Source organism: Delphinapterus leucas, chromosome 19 (assembly GCF_059928025.1).
Source record: "Delphinapterus leucas isolate spDelLeu-1000000601 "Yukka" chromosome 19, BTC_Dleu_Yukka2, whole genome shotgun sequence".
Taxonomy (NCBI): Eukaryota; Metazoa; Chordata; class Mammalia; order Artiodactyla; family Monodontidae; genus Delphinapterus; species Delphinapterus leucas.
In genome coordinates this window covers 54796716-54810421 of record NC_143147.1, presented here as the reverse complement: position 1 = coordinate 54810421, position 13706 = coordinate 54796716, and positions in this window count along the sequence as shown.

The following is a 13706-nucleotide window of genomic DNA, read 5'->3' as shown; positions in this document are numbered from 1 at the left end:
GTCTTCTCTTGTTGCAGAGCACGGGCTCTAGGCATGCGGGCTTCAGTAGTTGTGGCACGTGGGCTCAGTAGTTGCAGCTCGTGGGCTCTAGAGCGCAGGCTCAGTAGTTGTGGCGCACAGGCTTAGTTGCTCCGCGGCATGTTGGATCTTCCCGGAGCGGGGCTTGAACCCGTGTCCCCTGCACTGGCAGGCAGATTCCTAACCACTGCGCCACCAGGGCTTCTGCAGTGGAAGTGTGGAGTCTTAACCATCCGACTGCCAGGGAAGTCCCTAGGAAAAATTTAAGCCTACAGGAAAGTTGAAAAAGTGTTAAAACAGCCCCCCACCTAGATTTTCCAATTAGCATTTTGCCACATATGCTATATCTCTCTCTCTAATAGATAACGTACCTATATATAAACTATGTATATACCTATGTATATACCTATATATAACATAAGTACAATTTATATAAATATTACATATATTATATGTAACATATACAGATATATATGTATAGTTTGTTATTGTTGAACCACTGGAAAACTTTCAGGCATCTTGCTCCCTCACCCCTAAATACTACAACACTACAACATGTGTCTCCTAAGAACCAGACCTCTCTCACGTAACTGAAACTGCACAACTCAGATGGGACTCGAACCCATGGGCTGGGACTCGAACCCACTGTCTTTTAATTGAGATCACACACCTGGTCTCAGGACTTAATGAAGCTCAGATTCTTTATGTCTCAGTGCAGAAGTAATTCAGCAAGAGGCAAAGTGATAGGTAAAAAGTGGATTTATTTAGAGAGATACACATTCCATAGACAGAATGCAGTCTGCCTCAAAAGGCAAGAGCAACCCCAAAATATGGGGTGGTTAGTTTAGGTTGTTGTTTTTTTTTGCCACATGGCTTGCGGGATCTTAGTTACGCGACCAGGTATTGAACCCAGGCCAAGGCAGTGAAAGCGTGGAGTCCTAACCACTGGACTGCCAGGGAATTCCCTGGGGTGGTTAGTTTTACGGGCTGGATAATTACATAGGCTAATTATGCAATTAACCAGCCCATAAAAGTGGGAGAATTATTCCAACTATTTGGCGGGGGAGGGCAGGGGTTTCCAAGAATTGGGCCACTGCCCACTTTTTAGCCTTTTATGGTTAGCCTCAGACAGATCATGGTGCCCTCGAGTGTGCCATTTAGATGCTAATGTATTACAATGAGCGTATAATGAGACTCAAGGTCTACTGGAAGTGGAATCTTCCACCATCTTGGGCCTAATCAGTTCTAACCAGTTTTTGTGGTATCTTCAACAGCTATGTCATTCTTTTAAAGTTGTGCCCTGCCTTCTTCCCTCCTGTTTCTTTTTTTTGGCTGCAGCACATGACATGTGGAATCTTAGTTCCCCCACCAGGGAATGAAACCCCGCCCCCTGCAGTGGAAGTGTGGAGTCTTAACCACTGGATCGCCAGGGAAGCCCCTTCCCCCTGTTTCATAACCACAGACCATTATCACACCCAAGAAATTAAATGCTGATACAATAATCTAATATAAAGTCCATTTTCATATTTCTTCATTTGCCCCCAAAAGGTCCTCCATAGCTACTTTTTTTTTACGCGGGCCTCTCACTGTTGTGGCCTCCGCTCCGCGGCATGTGGGATCTTCCCGGACCGGGGCACGAACCCGCGTCCCCTGCATCGGCAGGCGGACTCTCAACCACTGCGCCACCAGGGAAGCCCCATAGCTACTTTTTTTTTCTTCTTCTTCTTTGCGGTACGTGGGCCTCTCACTGCTGTGGCCTCTCCCGCCGCAAAGCACAGGCTCCGGACGCGCAGGACCAGCGGCCATGGCCGCGGCATGTGGCATCCTCCCGGACCGGGGCACGAACCCACGTCCCCTGCATCGGCAGGCGGACTCCCAACCACCGCGCCACCAGGGAAGCCCCCCATAGCTACTTTTTAATCCAGCTTTCATTCAGGGAAGAAGCCCACCCCAATTTAACTTTCAGATCCACCACTCCACCCAGAGCGTTCAAAGTCGGGTGACTTCTTTACCAAATCTAAAAAGCCCTCACTGGCCTTGGCAGGGGGGTCACCCAGGGCAGTCTCCAATGTGGGCTTCTGGGTCAAAACACATTCGGTTCCCCCCCTCCCTTCCTTGCTCCGTCCCCTCTACCAGTCCTGTGAATGTTGGGGGACCCCAGGCCTTTGTGCTGGGCCCCTTCTCTCCAGTTCCCAGGTGGTCTCATCTAGGCTGGTGGCTTTAACACCAGCCGCATGCTGATGCCACCCATATTTCCAGCATCCAAGCTCTGACATCCCCCAACTCCAGACTGATGTACCCCACTGCTTTCTTCTCAGCACCTCCCCTGTGACGGGCCATCAACACCTCAAACTTAACATGTCCACACTGAGGTCTTAACGTCTTCCCTTCCTTCCCATCTCAGTAACAGCATCCCCCTCACCTATCATCTGCCCCGACTCCACCCTTCCCTCACCAGCCCCCCAACCACTGGGTCTTGTCTGGACCGTGCTCCCTGCATCTTCCCCGCCGCCTCTGACGTCTGGTCCACCCTCAGGGGTCTGCATAGCGCGGGGGCCTCCAAACTGCTCCTTACGCTTGCCCCCCCCACCAGCACATTTTCCAGCATTGCTAATCTTTTAAAATTGTAATTCAGGTCAGACCACTCCCTCTTTTAAAACCCTCCAACAGCTTCTCCTTGTAATGAGAAAACTCCCAACTCAGCGGGGTTTCTGAGGCCCCTGGTGGTCTAGTCCTGGCTTTCTCCAACCTACTCCACCATTCTTTCTGGTGACCCTACCCTGGCCTCCACTTAGTTCCTTAAATACCCAGGCTTTACCCCCTTGGGCCTTTTGTTTCTACAGGCTCTCCCCGCTGGCTGCTACGCCCTTACCCTGGGTCTCAAGGTCGGCCCGCCTGTTGGAGATCGGCCCCCGGCTCTAAGCTCACGCCGCCCTCTCCAGGCAATCTCCTGGGGAGGGCCCTGATTGGCTTAGCTGGTATCACATGAACACCCTTGTCCAATCATCTGTGGCCAAGAACAGGTCACTGGGAGGAAAACACGGCTGCCAGGAGTTGCACTGGTTCCCTTGGGGGTTGGAGGTTTGGGGCAGGGGAGCGGTTTTGGGGGAAGAAGGTGGGCAATGTCTGTAAGTCTGCTCAGCCTTCAGTGCGCTCGGCCTCTCAGCAGCGCTTAACCTATTGGGAACTACCCCTTTTATTTTTCCAATAAAATGTCTATTTTAGCCAACTCTTTTACTGATAAAAGAGTTTAAAAATACAGAAAATAACAAGGGGGCAAAAAAACAGGATTACACCAGCTGAGGACAACCACTGTTAGCCTCCATCGGCTCTGTTGTCGCCTCCCTGGTCAATCTCCAGCCATGAACCTTGAATGGATCCTCACCTTCCACCGCTTCTGCTTTTTCATTGTATATCTGGATTCTTTCTCCCATTTTTTTTTTTTCGGCTCTCACTGAGATATCACCCACTGCAATGGCTTCAACCAACCACCACGTTTATGCGGGTGATTCCCTAACTGAAATACTTTCCCACCAATTTCTTGGTTTCAGATTTGTATCTGGCTGCAGGATGGCCCCACAGGATGGCCCCACAGGATGGCCGTGGGTGGCTCAAACTGGGAGGCTCTCCTTCCATACCCTGAAGTCTCTTGCTTCTTCTCTGGATTGAAGCCCTAATTATGGCATTGATGAAGTAAAATTCATATTCTATGGCAAGATGAGAAAAATTTAAACAAAATTTTTCTTTGCCTGTTTGGGCCTCCTGTCTCCCCTTTAGTGTGTAGTGTGCATCTGCATCAACCAGACCCTCTTAAGCAATAACCTTCCTTCTTAATCTTGTAGGGGGCCACAATGACCCATGACCCACTACTCACTGTGCATGTGTCGGTCTGGATTGTGTCAAGTGTCAATACTACATCATTTGAGGTAGGACCCTTTGTCTCAAAAACTTATATAACTGTGCTTTGACCTCTAACTGATGGAACAGTCCTCAGAGTTTTCTGAAAGACTGTCTCCAGGGTTATAATCCTCAGGTTAGCTCCAATAAAATTTTCCATTTCTTTCTCAGAGAACTGTCCCATGTACCATCCTTCCAGAACAGCCATGATCCTGTCCGTTTGCTGCTCTTCCCCCATAAACGGGTCTTTGTGAAATTCCATTTCTTTGGCCAGACACCATCATCCCATCCCCATCCACTTGGTAAATTCATCTTCCAAGACCCTGCCCAAGGGTTACCTGCTCTGTAACATCCTCCCGAGAAGTCCTGCTCTTCTGTGCTCCAGGAAAATGCCATTTATGGAAGTCATTTCTGTACAAATAAATGTAAAAAGCCTGGATTTTTTCCTCGATGCCACGGATGCCACCGTCCCAAATTCCTGACCCACTGAGACTTTGCTCAAACAGTTAGACTGCCCTATATGCATACAGAAATGCTAAAGACTTTACACAACAATTCTCTCCACAGATGTTTCCCTGAGACACAGTGTGGGCTGGGCAGAGGGGGAAGGTAGAGTGAGGGGTTCACTCACATCTACCTCCATCAACTCTGCCCCTCCATCTGGGAGGCTGATGCCATCTGAGGGGCCTAGTCACATTGTGACTTTCATGGGCTCTGGGCACTTTTGATTTCATGAGCCCTTTCCTCTATTCATTAAAATTTTTTTTTTTTGCGGTACGCAGGCCTCTCACTGTTGTGGCCTCTCCCGTTGCAGAGCACAGGCTCCGGACGCACAGGCTCAGCGGCCATGGCTCATGGGCCCAGCCGCTCCGCGGCATGTGGGATCTTCCTGGACCGGGGCACGAACCCGTGTCCCCTGCATCAGCAGGCAGACTCTCAACCACTGCACCACCAGGGAGGCCCCCAATTTTTTTTTTTAAATAAATGTATTGGTATAAAAACAAACATAACCTAGGCTGCCTTCATTATCATATATTCATTTCCAACTATTCATTTTTTCCTTCTGTTTTTTTTTTAATTTACTAAAAATTTTTTTTTTAATCTTTGGCTGCATCAGGCGGCTTGCGGGCTTGTGGCATCTTAGTTCCCCGAGCAGGGATTGAACCTGGGCCCTCCAGTAAAAGTGCGAAGTCCTAACCACTGGAAAACCATGGAATTCCCCTCTTCTGGTTTTAAAATAAATCAAATTAAAACGTTTTCAAGAGCCCCTAAAAGTATTGTGGGCCCAAGTCAATGCACTGTAAAGGAGATTGTGCCCTGTGCCTCATGAAGAAGCTGACTCTGGCTGAGGGCAACAGCCTGAAACTCACTGAAAGCTCGAAGGTTTTATCTCCTCTTAACTGTTCTTTGAGACTTGAGAGAAGATGTAGATTAATGCTTCTTGCTACAATCTTATCAAGACTCAGGGACACATGGTTATTCTCTCTAGGCAAAAGTTGCCAAGGGACATACCATCTATATAACTGCTAAATACACAACGTATGATAAAGCGTGCCTTGCGCAAACTAGCCTTATAAATACATAATAGCCCACAGAGGTTGGCTCTCGATGCTGTCCCCTCAAGGAGTTAGGATGGAGTTATGGGGGCCGCTTGGGCTGCTGGATGATTATTATTGTTCATACCTGACTGACAGTTGAGGAAACTGAGAATTAGAGGAATCTGGCAACTGAGCCAAGATGATGCAGAGCACAAATGAATTAGTGACTCCAGGATTTCAATCCTGGTCTGTGCTCTTATGAGTTGTTTTGGACAGACAGACAGAGTTTGAGGTGCCTGAGGGCCTTCTAGGAGAGAGAGACATCAGGAGGTATTTAGATAAACTAGTTCAAGGATCAAGTGAGATCCTTAGCTCGTGACATAGATTTGGGAATTATCCAAGTGTTGGTGGCATTTAAAGATTCAAAGTGGATCAGCTTGTTCACTCTGTTGCAATCTCTGTACCATGAAACCACCCTGAGTGGGCCCCCTCCCTTGGGGAGATGAGCAGCTTTGCTCTCTTGTGGACTCTTACTCCCTACCCTTTCCCAGGTATGCCTGGCTCCTGAGAAACATTTACAGGGCAACTTCTGTCCACAGGCCCTGGGCTACCAGCTTGGGCTTCCATCTCCAGCCCCACTATTTCCTGCTGGATTAGATGCCAGAACTTGACTTTCCTCACTTTGATGCCTGATCTCTCTGTGGAACCAGCACCTCTGTGCACTCACCCACACAGTAAGTATTTATTGAGCACCAACTATGTGCAGGACACCATTGTAGGTACTGAGGATACAACTGTGCACAAAGTTGACAAAGTCTCTTGAACCCAAGGAGCTTATAGTCTAGAGGCAGGAGGCAGACAATAAACAAATAATAGTTCCAGGTGTCAGGAATACAATAAAGCCTCATAATGTGGCGTGAGTGAGGGCACGGGAGGGCTCTGAGGAATGGCGGTGACACTGGTCAAGGTTGTTGGTGGGAAAGGAGTCTCAGAGGGGGGATGTTGCAGCTGAGCCCTGAATGAGGAGATGGCAGCGGCTGTGAGGAGATAGGGTGCGTGCAGGGCCCTTCCAGCAGGAGCAGTGAGCTGTGCGGGTCCAGGCTTGGTATGCCTGGAAGGCCCCCCTGATGGGGGGGAGGGGCTTGGAAAGGCAGAAAGAGCCAAGGCAGGCAGGGGGTCCTGCCCTGGGTGAAAGGCCCAACCTAGGGCCACCAAGGACCAGCTGACGAGATGGGAAGAGAAGACCCCTTTTTCCTGGGGAAGGAGAAAGAGGGAGGAAAAGCAGCAAGGAAGAAGCAGCAGCAGGATCGGGGCCCTTGTTAAAAAATTGTTAAGAATTTCAAGATGGTGACAGCAGAGCATTGAACCTGGTGAGGGCCCTTCTGAGCACCAAGCATGGTGCCACTCAACAGGACACGGTCCATGACACTGGCCCCAACCCAGTGGAGACCCTTGGGAAGATGAGGCACGGAATCCAGGTCCTCCTTTCACCCCAGGCTGAGCCTCACCTCGCAGGCAGGGCCACAGGACACAGGGTAAAGGTGGTGGGTTAAAATTTTCTATTTTGATGAAAATGTTGCAAACTGTACAATGTTGCAAAACCAACATAATTTATGTAGCTGATTTCATGGACTTTTGATTACACTTCTGACAGTTGCAGTGTTCTTCTTTCCCTTGGGAGATTTGGGGCAGATGGGGCCCGGGAATCTCTCCTCCTCACAATAGGGTTAACCTCTGAGCAGGTGTGACATGTTCCCTGGCAGGCACAGTTGGTTGGAGCCAAGAATGTTTAACCCCCTATATTATGTCAAATATCATTTATATCAAACCACCCCTCCTTAATCTTAGGCTAATTACCTTATGATTAACACTGGTCCTCTGACCTTGGTAAACCATTTACTCTCCCCGAACTTCAGATTTCCTCATCTGTAAAAAGGAGATAATTATACTTCACAGGGGTGCTGTGAGGATTAAACATATGAAAAGCCTTTTTAGAGTATTAAGGTCTAAACAAATGCCAGGTAGTGTTACTACAGATCTGCTCAGTGGTTGCCTCACCCGTGCAGACAGGGGATTCGGGACAGCCACGGCTTGACAGAAGCCTCTCTTTGTGCCACTGACTCTGAGGCTCTGGTGTATTCTTAGCAATCAACTTCTGATCTTCAGTTTCTCAAGCAGCTTCCTTTCCTGGGGAGATCCCCTTGGCTTGTCAGGTATGCCTCAGATCACAGATCAATAATCCTGGTTTATATAAGAGACTCTTGTGAGTTGGGCTGCCTTCATAATTTTAATTGTCCCTAAATGAACCGAGAAGAATCCAGATCCTGGGCCTGAGGGTCTGAAGGAGACAAGTAATCATTCTCTCTAATTTCTTAGTGCACTTGGGTAATACTCTTAATTAGTTTTTTAAATTAATCGGTAGTTGCGGCATGCAGGGCTCTCTAGTTGTGGCGCGCGGGCTGTAGAGCAGGCAGGCTTAGTTGCCCCGCGGCATGTGTGATCTTAGTTCCCCGACCAGAGATCGAACCTGAGTCCCCTGCATTGGAAGGTGGAGTCTTAACCACTGGACCACCAGCGAACTCCCAGTAATATGCTTATTAAAAGGTGCTAAAGGCAGATACTTTTATTACAAGAGTGAGCAATGGTCCCCTAAGCTTCTATTTGTGATGCAGTGTTGCCCATGCCGTGGGGTGGAGTCTACCAAGATCCTTAGGCCTTTGCAGTGGCCGTTCCTTCTGCCTTGAAGGCCCTGCCTCCACACATCCCATGAAAAATGTCACCTCCTCCAGGAGATCTTCTCTGCCCACCCCACCTCAGAGGGCCCTTTCCCCTGCTCCCCGTCACCTCTCTATCCTCCCTACCCTGCTCGATTCTTCCTGGCATATGCCCACCTGACTCATGTTTTATAGGTTTACTGTTGGAATCGCCCCATTTAAGTGTGAGCTCCGAGAGAGCTGTGACTCTGCTCTGTCCACTGCGGTGTTTCCAGGCCTGGGGCTCAGAGCTTTTGACCAGCAATGGGATCCAGATAGAACTTATATTATTCTCTTGTTTTCATTGTATTTATTTTTTAAAAATACTTTTGTTCAGGACAAATACTTATTTTACATTTATCACAGTGATATAAAGTTTCCTTTAAAAATAAATTTAAGAATGTAAGTAATTTTAAAAGATCAAGTAAATAATGGTGGTGCCCAGATGTCACATAAAGGGTGCTCTGTGGATGCCTTTTGGGGACTCTGCTTGGTCTGTAAACCCATTCTGGCAACTGCTTACTCCTAAATGTGTGTGCGCACACACACACACACACACACACACACACACACACAAACACACTCATATTACAGAGACATCAAGCCTTAGGGTTGATGGTCGCCTCCTACAAGTGGACCAAGGAGCAGGGAAGGTCCTTGGCCAGACTGGGGAGTGCTGGTGAGTACACACTTCCCAGGGCTCCTGAGGCCCCTCTACCTTTCTGCCTGGGCGTCCATGAGACACTCTGTGTCCTCCCACCTTCTGTTTTCTCCCTTAAGCCAGCTTGAGCTGCTGATACTCGCAACCACAGTCCTGTACACTACGGTCTTCTGAAGTTAAATACAAACTGTGTGCCAATGCATGTCTGTTGTCGGGGGTGGGGGCATGGCAGGAAAAAGCTACTTAGTCATTCAGTCCTCATGCATCGTGCACGACCGTGGGCCAGGTGCTGGCTACTCGGCTAAGTGCTGAGAATACAAAGTTCCCAAGGAATTCATCATTTCCTGAGCTCCACTGAGTGTCAGCCTTAATCACCCAATAAATGCTGAGCAATGGGAAGCAAGGCTGAGCAGGGCATGGGGGGCTCACTGGCGGCACAGGACGTGAGGGCTTTCTCCAGTCCTGCTCCTCCCCGTGGAAGTGTTTAAAGTGTGGCTCCTTCTAAGGATTTTCTTTTTTTTGCTGCGCCGTGGGCTTAGTTCCCCAACTAGGGATTGAACCTGGGACCTCAGCAGTGAAAGCATGGAGTCCTAACCACTGGACCACCAGGGAATTCCTGGATATTTTAAGTTTTAATGGAGAAAGGAAGGTGGGGGATGAATGAATGAATGCAATTTGGGGCTTACCTCAGGGTGAAGATGCCAAATTTGAGCCCTTGGTCAAGGTTACTGGCTACTGTGTCTCAGGGCCCCCACTGGAGCATGGAATCTGACTGTGGCTGTTTGTCCTGTAACTTGGTCATGTAGTACAGTCCACTGACTACAGTCAAGAGACAATCGATATCCAATCTTGCACCTAGAAATTCACTGGAGTAAAGTGAGGTGGCTGTGACACACCATTTTGGTGTTTTTACTTGCAAAATTCATCACCAGCACTCCTCCCACCTCTCAACCCAGGCTCCCAAATCAACCTGCACACCGCATTAAGAAGCATATAAAAATGTGCAACGCATCGATGCAGCCCGGCACTGAAAATAGCAGCTGCAGCCACAAACCAAAAAAAGGCCTTTGTGAACAGAGTGAAAGAAGCGGTTTGTCCTGAGTTCATCTTTTAAGCCACAGATAGAACCCCCTACTATTACTAAAGTAACGTCTTTAATCAAAGATAGGAATCAATTAGAGGAAAGTAGGATGTCTTAGTACATTAGATTTTCCTTTTCCTACTAAGTTTCCAAGGCCCTAATTTCCTAGTCAGAGCCCAAGGGAGCATGAACTCACACGAAGGCAGGTAGTGGACCCACTGCATAGATTTGACAGCATTAGCAGAGGCCAGGTTCAAGATGAAGCACACAAAATCGGGCGATGAATCACTTCTGAGGTGTAAGAACCCATGGTCTCCAGATGACAGTGTTACACCCTGACCCTGGGCACCACCTTCAGGAACACGGCTTCTCTCTAATAGCTCTGGTGCACCTGTCTCAAATTAAACTGTCCCTCATGTTTCAAACAACGTTGAATTTATCTCCTTATCCAAATTAACACCACTTAGGAAGATCAGTTTCAGAAACACTTCTCTACTAGACTCGAATCTAAACCACACAACTTCCTGAGCAGTTTAACATGTGGAGCTACCTTCCCAGCCAACACAAGCACTTTTCTTGCTTTAAGAGTATTGAGTCAGACAGACGTAGAGAACAAACGTATGGACACCAAGGGGGGAAAGTGGCGGGGGGGGGTGGGGTGGGGTGGGGGGTAGTGGCATGAATTGGGAGATTGGGATTGACATATATACACTAATATGTGTAAAATAGATAATAAGAACCTGCTGTATAAAAAAGTAAATAAAATAAAATTCAAAAAAAAGAGTATCGAGTCAGACTGGAGTCAGACTTATAGTCCAGGCAGTCTGTATTTTTTTGAGTGGCACTGAGGTCATACTTTAATCTACCCTGACCATATTTGTCCTCTGCCCCCCATTAGTGATTCCAAGGCTGAAAAATTATGCAAAGTCCCTTACAGAGTTCAAGTTAGCTTGACAGATAAAGAGTCAGAGAGCTTGGCAGGTGGCAGAGAGGTATAGGGAGCGGGAGAGGGGGAGGAAAAGGCTCAACTTTTATACCTAAGCCCAAAGCACAAGGCAGGTACTAGGATGATGGAATAAAAATTGTTCCTGTTGCTTTGAAATGCTTCAGCGATGCCAAAGGAAGGTTTTCTTCTTCTGTTTTTGAAAGCTACAAATCATTATTCATCAAATGAAGCCAGTGATCAGGTGTACCAAATTAAGTGTCCCCAAACTATAATTTTTCTCTTGTGAGGAAAGCTGCCTTTACTGGAGTGCACAGACCAAAAGATAGAAAAGCCTTTTTGTGACTAGTTGAAACTTCTTATAGAAGTCCCACCAATTTTTTCATCTCTTGGCACATGGGATATGCTAATTCTTTGGCTTTTGCTGACCCACCTTGTAAAACCTTCTCTAAGTGGTCCTTGTTCATCTTCAGTTTTTCAATTTCACTCTTAATTGAAGCAAATTTCTCAATCACAGTATCTGCCACCATCAGCTTGTAGCGAGTGGTGTTGATGCCAGCACTGAGGCAGACCACCTCCTCCACTGGGAGTCCCGTCACTGCTGCATGGATGGAGACCTTGTTGGAGATGCCCCCTCAGCTGGCTGGGCGTAGGTGACCTCTGAAGTGAAGTCTATCACAGCCTTGTGGACTTCTGCAAGGAAGGTCTTTAGTGGATCATTTAATAAAGCTGTTCTTCATTTCAAAAGACAAATGAAATACATTCCAGTGACTTAGTGTTTTCATTTTATTTTTAAAATTTATTTATTTTTGGCTGCACTGGGTCTTCGTTGCTGCGTGCAGTCTCTCTCTAGTTGCGGCGAACGGGGGCTACTATTCATTGTGGTGCACAGGCTTCTCATTGCAGTGGCTTCTCTTGTTGTGGAGCATGGGCTCTAGGCACATGGGCTTCAGTAGTTGTGGCACGTGGGCTTAGTAGTTGTGGTTCGTGGGCTCTAGAGCACAGGCTCAGTAGTTGTGGCGCACGGGCTTAGTTGCTCCGCAACATGTGGGATCTTCCCGGACCATGGCTTGAACCCATGTCCCCTGCATTGGCAGGCGGATTCCTAACCACTGCACCACCAGGAAAGCCCCAGTGTCTTCATTTTAAATAAATTCATTACAATGGAAAAGATGGGAGCTCCTTTACTCCTACCTTTTAAAACAGGTGACACCAAGCAAGGTAGGTGTTAGTGCAGGGGCAGAGAGTGCTGGTGGCTCTGTGGGGTGCTGAATCCAGGGCAGGAGGGTGTCTGGGTGAGGTAATGATGGAAACAGTGGCTTGGAGAGGGTGTCAAAGAGCCCAAGAGGTGAGAGGGCATCCATCCGTGGTGACAAAAGAATGGTTACATATGACTGGATTATCCCAGTATGTTGAGGATTGTGGGCATTTGGGATTGTTGGAAAAGAGAACAAGTACAGAGAGAAAGAATAAAAACTAGAATAAATCCTGTGGTGTTGGATTGGAATCAAAGGTACTGGTTTGAACTGGTTTTCTATATATATATATATATATTTTTTTTTTTTTTTTTGCGGTACGTGGGCCTCTCACTGTCGAGCCTCTCACTGTCATGGCCGCGCCCGTTGCGGAGCTCAGGCTCCAGACACGCAGGCTCAGCGGCCATGGCTCACGGGCCCAGCTGCTCCACGGCATGTGGGATCTTCCCGGACAGGGGCACGAACCCGTGTCCCCTGCATTGGAAGGCGGACTCTCAACTACTGCGCCACCAGGGAAGCCCTCAATATATATTTAAGTACAGAAATATAGATGTAAGTATGTATACATATACATATATCCCTGAGCTCCATCCACTAAGGGGGCCTGGGAATAGGCACCACAATAGCAATGAGCACCCTTGGCTTGGTTTCTAAATACCTTGCTCTATTAAAAGAAACTAGAACTCCTTGGGGGAAATAGCTGGTTCAGACTGGGGCAGAGAAAGTACAAGGTGAGCCTGGAACAACTTGTGCTTGAAGTGCTGGAATGGTATTTCATTTGTCCTTTGAAATGAAGAACAGATATATTAAATGATCCACTAAAGACCTTCCCTCAGCATCTCTAAAGCATTCATAACAACAGGAACAGTTTTTTTTCCATCTTCCCAGCACCTACCTTGTGCTTTGCAGTTAGGTATGAAACCTGAGTCTTGGGACTTCCCTGGTGGCGCAGTGGTTAAGAATCTGCCTGCCAATGCAGTGTAAATGGGTTCGAGCCCTGGTCCAGGAAGATCCCACACGCGGCAGAGCAACTAAGCCCATGCACCATGACTACCGAGCCTGCGCTCTATAGAGCCCGCGAGCCACAACTACTGAGGTCGCGAGCCACAACTACTGAGCCCGTGTGCCACAACTACTGAAGCCCATGCACCTAGATCCCATGCTCTGCAACAAAGAGAAACCACCACAATGAGTAGCCCCCACGTAGCAACAAAGACCCAATGCAGCCAAAAATTAAATAAATGAATAAAAATTAAAAAAAAAAAAGCGGAGTCTTCCTGCTTCCTGCACATATCAAAAGGTCACAGAAGCATTTGAAGGGGCTCCCACTGGCCAAATCTGGGACAACATGAGCATCAATATCATAAAATATCAAAATGATAGTAATATATAATAATCATTGAGTAAAACAAACCCATGAGTCCATAAGCAAATGAATAGAGAAAAGGAAGCCTTCCTTATGGTAGAATGCCAACCAATAAGTATAGGAGGAATGTGGGATTCAAAAACATTACTGGGCTGCCATCATAGTAGTAATTCAGCCAAGAAACAGCAATAGA